The sequence below is a fragment of the Myotis lucifugus genome, unplaced genomic scaffold (genome assembly GCF_000147115.1).
Source record: "Myotis lucifugus unplaced genomic scaffold, Myoluc2.0 scaffold_117, whole genome shotgun sequence".
In the NCBI taxonomy this organism is placed as follows: Eukaryota; Metazoa; Chordata; class Mammalia; order Chiroptera; family Vespertilionidae; genus Myotis; species Myotis lucifugus.
Window position 1 is genome coordinate 3,604,827 of NW_005871165.1, and position 8,676 is coordinate 3,613,502.

An 8,676-nucleotide genomic window follows, 5' to 3' on the forward strand; every position below is an offset into this window, starting at 1 on the left:
TCCCGTCTGTGGGTTGGTCATTCATGGTTGGAAATCTCTTTCAGATGCCCCCGCAGTGTCTCACGTCTTGTTGCCCAGGACTGAGTAACATGCCCGCCTCTAGACCAGTTACAGACAAAACAGAAAGGCACAGGCACATTCCTTAAGATGTGTTAGAAGAATGAACAAATTCTTAGATAACAACAAAAAGAAAAAAGAAAGCTCATGGATTCCATGAATGAGCCAGCATCTCTGTCATCCTAGCAATCCATTCCCCCACCTCCACCCCAACCCCTCAGCTATGAAGATCATCCTATTTTCAATTCTGGCTTGTCCCCTTACTAGCTGTTTTTCCTTGGGCAAGTTATCTAGTTCCTCTGCACCTCAGCTTCCCCATCTGTAAAATGAAATTAAACTAGAACTTCTTGTCAAGAGAATGAAAATAAATGGCTACCTATAAAGGACCTAACAGTGATCGGCAAACTCATTAGTCAACAGAGCCAAATATCAACAGTACAATGATTGAAATTTCTTTTGAGAGCCAAGTTTTTTAAACTTAAACTATATAGGTAGGTACATTGTTATTAACTTAATTAGGGTACTCCAAAGGCTTAGGAAGAGCCACACTCAAGGGGCCAAAGAGCCGCATGTGGCTCTCGAGCCACAGTTTGCTGACCACGGCCCTAGAACAATACTTAGCACTTAATACGCACATACTTCTCTACTGTACGTTTTAATCCTTACTTCATCATCTCCACTTGTGGCGTTAGTTGCCAAAGCCGCTGAGAAGAGATGTATTGTCTCCAAGGAGGAGAGATTTCAGTTCTGGGCTGCAGGCGTCCAGGCCCTTTCCTGGCAATGCCTTCCAGAGGGGCTCTGCTAACACTCAGCTTCTACACCACAGGCCACCAATTCCTTTCTCATTTAAGAAATATTCAGCAAACATGTATCTAGCACCCCCCCCCCCCACCTTTCTACCCGAGGAACTGGTAGAAAGGCAAATAAAACCCCCGTGTCAGCCCGCTCACGGTCCTGGGCTTGCAGTCACGGTAGCATCCCCTGTTTCCAGGCACTTCCCAGGTGCGCTGCAGGCCGCAGCCCGGTCCCACCCAGAGCCGCCATGCCAGCTCTGCTCAGGCTGCGCTCCGCTGGGCTCTGCTCACGCCAGTTCTGTTTGGCTGCCTCAGAGCACGCTGGTTTCCTCCCAGTGAGGTAGAGGACGCTGCTTCTATTCCGAGTGTTAGTATGCTTTTTCTGCAAAGGGCCATATAGTATTATTTTAGGCTTTGCAAGTCTTATGGTCTTGATGGAAACTACTCAAGTCTACAATTACAATGAAAGCAGACCTAACAATATGCAAATGAATGGGTATGGCTGTATTTCAATAAAACTTTATTTACAAAAAGAGGTCGATGAATGCATTTGGCATTTGGTACAAGGGTTGTAGTTTGCTGATGCCTGATCTTGTCCCTGAAGCAGCCTTGCTTGTGCCCAAGGTTTTACAAGGTTTCTCATGGACATTCTGGTTAGTTTCAAACATCAGTCCTGCCTACAGGAGCTCAAACCCAGTCCAGACTGGAGCTGGAAGGGGACTAGCAGAACATTGTTTCTCCATGTTGCAGCCATGCTCCATCACTCTCCCCTGCTGCCTCCCCCAATCAGAACTCCTCCCTCCTCCCCAGTGTGAAGCATTCAATACTTACAGACAGAAAATGGGGGGCGGGGTGGGGGGAGAAGCCGATGAAGCCAACTACACTAATATTTTCAAACTGCAAGTTGGCCTTCAATAGTGTATCATAAAAACAATTCAGTGTACCATCACAAACAATAGTGAGTAAACTAGAAGACAAAATTCCAGATGTAGCATTCGTATGGTATTATTTTGTGAAGTTTTGTATAATTACATACTTATATATGTATATGTGGGGGGTATATATATATATATATATATATATATATATATATATATATTGCTACATCATGATATACAATCTACACTAATAAAAGAGAAACATGGTAATTAGCGTACGACCGCTACCCTTTTCATTGGCTAATCAGTGAGTATATGCAAATTAACTGTCAGCCAAGATGGCGGCCGGCAGCCAGGCACTGAAGCGAGCAGGGAGGCTTGCTTGCTGCGGTCTCAAACGTTCCCCGCCTCACTTGCCGGCCTCTCAGTTGCAACTCTAAGCAACTATGTACTATGTTGCAAATAAGAAGCTAAACAAAACTCCAGAAACCAGCTTTCATTCAGCCGGGTTTTAGCAACATTGTATCGATGTTTTCAGCGGCGAGGCCTCAGAGCTAAAGCTGGCCCAGAATAAAAAAAAGAAAGAAAGAAAACAAGGAGCGGTTGGAAGCTTCAGTCACTCGCCAGCCGGAAAACAGCCCTCAGCCCCTCACCCAGACTGGACAGGCACCCCAGTGGGGACCCCCACCCTGATCCAGGACACCCTTCAGGGCAAACCAGCCTGTCCCCACCTATGCACCAGGCCTCTATCCTATATAGTAAAAGGGTAATATGCCTCCCGGCACCGGGATCAGCGGAGCAGCGAGGCTCCCGGCACCGGGATCAGCGTGACAGGGGGCAGCGCCCAAACCCCCTGATCGCCCTGCGGCTCTGTGTGTGACAGGGGGCGGGGCCACAACCTCCCTATCCGCCCTGCTCTGTGCCTGATAAGGGGGAGCTCCCTAATCCCCTGATTGCCCTGCGGCTCTATGTTTGACAGGGTGCAGCGCACCAACCCCCTGATCGGCCCTGCTCTGTGTGTGACAGGGTAGAGCCATAACCTCTCCATCGGCCCTGCCCCGAGTGTGACAGTGGCGGCGCCCCAACCCCCTGATCAGCCCTGCTCTGTGGGTGATAGAGGGTGGCGCCCCAAACCCCCTCCACGGGCCTTGCTCTGTGTGTGACAGGGTAGAGCCATAACCTCCCCATTGGCCCTGCTCTGTGCGTGACAGGGGGCAGTGCCCCAACCCCCTGATCGACCCTGCTCTGTGTGTGACAGGGTACGGAGCCCCAACCCCCCTGATGGGCCCTGCTCTGTGAGTGACAGGGGGCAGCACCCCAACCCCCTGATTGGCCCTGCTCTGTGCGTGACAGGGGGTGGCGCCGCAACCTCCCCATCGACCCTGCCTTGAGTGTGACAGGGGGCGGTGCCCCAACCCCCCAATCGGCCCTACCCTGAGCGTGACTGAGGGTGGCATCACAACCTCCCGATCCACCCTGCTCTGTGCATGACGGGGCGGCACCCCAAAACCCCAATCGGCCCTGCTCTGAGCCTGACCAGGGGCTGCACCTAGGGATTGGGCCTGCCCTCTGCCACCCGGAAGCAGGCCTAAGCCAGCAGGTCGTTATCTCCCGAGGGGTCCCAGACTGCGAGAGGGCACAGGCCGGGCTGGGGGACCCCCCTCCCCCCCCCCCCGAGTGCACAAATTTTTGTGCACCGGGCCTCTAGTATATATATATTCAGCTTGTGATAAAAAATGTTTGAAAGTCACTAGGCTGTACTCTGGGTTCTGGGACTCATTCCCAGTAGCCAACATCTTCCTTTCAAACAGAGATGAAAGGCGTGGCCCTGCTCTTAAATAACCCCGAGCCACGGGGACATGGGCAGGCACACCGTCAGCGTGGGCACGGCCAGGGCTCTGGATGAGTCAGCACACAGTGCCCGGAGGGGGTTGTCAGGAAAGGTGCTGTTTGCTCTGGGTCTTGTGAGCTGACCAGGGGTGTGTTTAGCAGATGGGAGGTGGACAATTGCCCTTCTCATAGGTCTGTTGTCTGACTGAAGCTGGGACCTAAGCAGATATTTGACTGCTGATCTTGTGTTTGTTTTCCTGAAGTCAAACAGACCAACCCAGGCACTAGCAAACACTGACTAAGGGTCACTCTGGTACTTACTTATAAATACCTTTGACCACTGGCCCAGCACAGAGGTTTTTTTTTTGGTCCACTTTCCAGGAAGATGTTCAGCAGACTCACCCTGAGCAAACTGTTACGATGCGGGAAGATGCAGGTCCTGTGATCTCCTGGGCGAGGACCGGGAAGGGAACGCTGTTAACAAGGCTGTTCACTGCTGGGTGCTGCGCAGCCCGACCAGCCCGGCCTCTGTCACGCCCATCAGCTGGCTGTCAAGAGGAATAAGGACACGTCCATGGTGGGACTTACCAGGCAGATCTTTAGAAGCCGGGACCGCCCCCTCTCATTTTAGCCTCAGCCAACTGGAGAATGAGACATGACCACTAAGTCTTGTGGAGGCTACGAAAAGGTGGGAAAAGCTCAGGATTGCAGGATAGGCCCGGCCGGCGTGGCTCAGTGGTTGAGCGTCAACCTATGAACAAGGAGGAGGTCACGGTTGGATTCCTGGTCAGGCACGTGCCCGGGTTGTGGGCTCGCTCCCCAGTAAGGGGCGTGCAGGAGGCAGCCAATCAATGGTTCTCTCTCATCATTGATGTTTCTAACTCTCCTTCCCTCTCCCTTCCTCTCTGAAATCAATAAAAATATACTTTTTTAAAAAAAAGATTGCAGGACAGGTGCTTGCTTCAGCAGCACATATACTAAAATTGGAATGATACAGAGAAGATTGGTGTGGCCCTGCTTAAGGATGACACACAAATTCATGAAATGCTCCATATTAAAAAAAAAAAAAGATTGCAGGACAGAAACTGTGTGCGAATCTTCGCCTTATCGCTTCCTTGCTATGAAAGCATCATTCCACCTGTCCCCAACAGCCACTGCTCAGGACGACTGAAGTCAGATGAGATGCCTGTGAGGCCATCTGGTGACCTGTTAAGTTATGCATGGCTATGAGATCTCTTCGGTGTTATTAACCCTGTCTAGGCAGCCGCTGTGCCGTGTTGCTACGTTCATTAAGATTCCTTTCATGACCTGAGTGGGGGTGGACTTCAAAAGCTCTTGTAAAGCTGGATCGCGTCCTGGAGAGGCTCCAGCACGGCTAGGGAAACCCACCCTGCATACGCTTCATGTCTAAGTCAGCACCACGCACCTTTATAGCTCCTCGGTCGGTCAGGAGGTGTTTGCTGTGCCTGCTGGGTGCCAGGCATTGGGCTTGAGGGTGGAGGATGCAAGACTGAAGGTGACGCAGCCTCAGGGGATTATGTCGCTGTGAAGGAGACCAGAAGGTGATGCGCTCTTACAGAACCTTCAAATAAGTACTAAAAAGGAGAAAATGAAAGGAAAGGAAAGAAGTACTAGATTTTTTTTTTGTTTCTCAAGTCAGGTTGCCCTTTCTGACAGAGCCCATCAAAATGAGAAAACAAAAACAAACAAAACCCTCCACTATGGCTCAGGTGTTTAAGAAAGATGACCACAGCCCTGGCCGGTTGGCTCAGTGGATAGAGCGTCGGCCTGTGACTGAAGGGTCCCGGGTTCAATTCCAGTCAAGGGCACATGCCAGGGTTGTGGGCTCGATCCCCAGGAGGCAGCCAGTCAATGATTCTCTCTCATCATTGATGTTTCTATCTCTCCTTCTCTTTCCTCTCTGAAATCAATAAAAATATTTTTTTTAAAAAAAGAGAAAGAAAACATTTAAAGGAAGACGATCACAAAGACAAACAGGGGGTGAGTGGAATAAGAGACTGTCCATGTATTCCCAGTGGAGCAGGGGCTCTCTCCTCCTCGCCCACCACTCGCCCTCCCCACTTGCTGGCAAGTTTTTGACAAAATGCTTTGCTTGGCCCTCGACAACCAGAAGAGGGCGAGCGAGGCTGCTGCTGGAGCCTTCCTTCCTGAATTTGCCCTTTGATGCGGCGAGGAATTTAAATTGAGCGAAGCCTTTCACAGCCAGAAGCCCGGCCACAGCATATCCTTTGTGCTCTCTGCTCCGGGCTGCTAGGGAAAGGCGAAGGGAATCCAGCCTATTTTCCCTTAACAAAAAAAAGTATAATTATTTTTACAGATGCATACATTTAAACATTTCCCCTTTGCCGTCTATACCCAAAATGCAAATTTTAATAAACCATTCAGAGGCTCTGGGCCAGCTAAGCATAAGAAATGTTAAATATTAGATTATGCAGTTAACTCATCATCATCTCCTATTTCCTGTTTATTCAAAGAAGAAACTAAAAGTTTTTGTGCTTTTTCAAAACTCCGTTTTTTATTATTTAAAAAAATAGTCTTTCTATGGTTTGGGGCCAAACCATGATGTTTAAAGCTTTAAATTTTACTTCCATAGCGTCTGCTGCGTTCAGGAGAAGAGCTGGGGTTGCATTGCAAACCCTCAAGAAATCCCCGGGAATGAATATCGCTTCTGTGCTGCCCGGTGGAGACCAGGACAGGATTTCTTCCCCGGCAGCCTACTGTCTCTCTCCTGCTCACGGGAAAGCCTGCGCACTTTTAAACAGAAGAGGACAAAAAACAAAACTGGGGACGTAGTTCAGTTCTCTCACAAAGATCAGTAGCAACAGGACCCACTCACTTGGAAGCCCACCACCCCGGGACCAGTCTTCTCCTCTGCGCCTGGCCATAGCTCTCCCTGTGCAACAAGGGGAGGAAGATGTTTCTGGAAGGCGGGTAAACCGTTTGCTGCCCCCTTCTCCTCGAGGGCCCGTTTCTGCCCCTCCTCATCACCCTCTAACGTTCGGTAAAGGCTGTGGAAACCCCAGTCACTCCATGTGATCCTGGTCCTATAGGATGTATATCTTACTTGTGAGTTAAAATTTACAAAATTGAAAGTCAAAATCTCCTATTTTATAGGTGAAGGCTTCGAAACGGACCTGGGCCAAAGAGCCTTCACCTTTCTGTGCCTCAGTCTCTCCTGTGAAATGAGAGGCTGAATTAGCTCCCTATAAAGGCCAACATTTTACGACTTTAGAGAACGATACCTGTTAAAATAGAATGCCAACACGCGCCAGCTAGCAAATCCCATTTTAAAATATTTAATAGAAATTGGCTCAAAACCCTATCCTTCATGCAACCCATGATTCCTCTACTGTTTCAGGGAATTGCGGGGGCGGGGGGGGGGCAGTGACTTCCTTTTCTCCTGGTGACCCCTGGATCTGAGCTCCCCCCAGTCACTGGGTTCTAGTTTGTGAACCATCTCACTTCAAGCACATGCTGATCCTTTTCTGTGTCGCATGACCCTTGACCAGACTCATCCTCATGCTCTGAAATTCCACTGGCCCCAACGTACGAGTATCAGACATGACGGAAGCTTCAAGACAATGGAAGGAGTTCGCACTGTAGGGACGCAGCAACTTAAAATACCCGGCACCCTCGTCTTCACCTTCTGGGGAGTGTCCCAGTGACACGCTCTCTACACTTGCCCTCACTGTGCCGCTCTGCTGTCTCCAGCCCTGTGCTCACCGCTTCTTGGCTGCCCTCCCCCACCTTCCCCCCAAAGGCCTGTAGCCACGTCTGCAGGTCACTGGCTTCTTCAGGTCCAGACCACACCCCTGGGGCTTCACTCCCCTCAGGCCTTCAGGGTGCTTTCCTTCATAGAAACTTGGGTGCCTGTATTTCATCAGAAAGTTCACCCCCCTTTTGGTTTGGGCTCTGAGCTTCCCAGCACCCAAAGCAAAAAAAAATAAGAGATATTAGTTACAAGGTTCCCTATACTTACAAATTCCAGACAAGCCAGCTGTGTTCGCATAAGCTGGACTCCTCCTGGCCCTGCACACGCTCCCCCAGTTCATGGTCGTGGGGGCATTGTGGGGAGCACGCCCACCTGCTGCCTGCACGGCGGTATGCCCGGCTTAGCTCAGGAGGTCATTGTAGCTTTTCAAGACTGTTTTCAAGTTTGAAATCTGAAGAAAAGCACTATTGATTCCTGTACACAAAAAGCATTTACTGAGCGTCAGGAACAGTTCCCGGTACTGGACAGAGGGGAGCACAGGACAAGCACGGCCCCGCCCTCCTGGAGCTCACAGCCAAGGTGGGCACAGGAGGCAGGTCAGCCTGAACACTCTAGTGATGAGATGGGGAAGCAGAGGAGAAAACAGTCTGGTCTTGAAGGATCAGCAAAGGCTTCCTGGAGGAAGTGACGCCTAAGGTAAAACTCAAGGGGAAAGTAAGATTTACCTGTGAAAACGGGAGGGAAGCAAGTTTGGGGCGGAGAGAAGAGCAGGTGGGACGGGCCGGAGGAGAGGGGAACAACACCAGGGTAGTGCCTGCAGTAGGTGCTGCAGCGCCCACCCAGACCCCTCTCCAGGCCGCACACCAGCCCCTACCTGCCCGGAGTGCTGGCTGCTAAGGGCTCACAGCTGCCCCTTCTCATTTGGAAAGTTACAAGCCATTACCTCCTCCCGCCCCATCCCCAGGGGCGGCCCACAGACAGGCTGATACTGGGTTTCAAAAGGCTGGTGTTCTTGCTGGAAGTGGGGGTGGGGTGGGGGGTACACTTGTCCGTGTAGTTTATGCTCCAAGCTCCTCCCTCGTGGGTCAGGCCAAGGCTAGGTTTCACCCGAGACCACATCTCGCTCAGCTCCCTCCTCCCTTCGTTAGTGTTTTCCCTGAAGAGCACCCCCTCAGTAAGTTACATGTTCCCAAGCCCCTGACCTGCTTCTCAGGAACCGAAGCCAAGACAATGGCGAAGGGAAAATTGTTGAGACTGAATCCTCTCTATGCACTTGGCTCACATTTGAGCCCCATTCATCAGTAGCTTTACCTACTTAAGTTACTCCCGTTGTCAATAAACATTCTTATGTGATATTTCCATTTAGACTTCTGATTACTAGCAT

General features: G+C 50.6%; 1 non-coding gene across 1 annotated transcript; it reads left to right on the forward strand.

Annotated features, from left to right (window-relative positions):
• The first annotated feature begins 4,512 nt into the window (after nucleotides 1-4,512).
• Nucleotides 4,513-4,618, forward strand: LOC111827002. The gene has a single exon (XR_002830462.1). It is a non-coding gene; the product is annotated as a U6 spliceosomal RNA (small nuclear RNA).
• The last annotated feature ends 4,058 nt before the right edge of the window (nucleotides 4,619-8,676 follow it).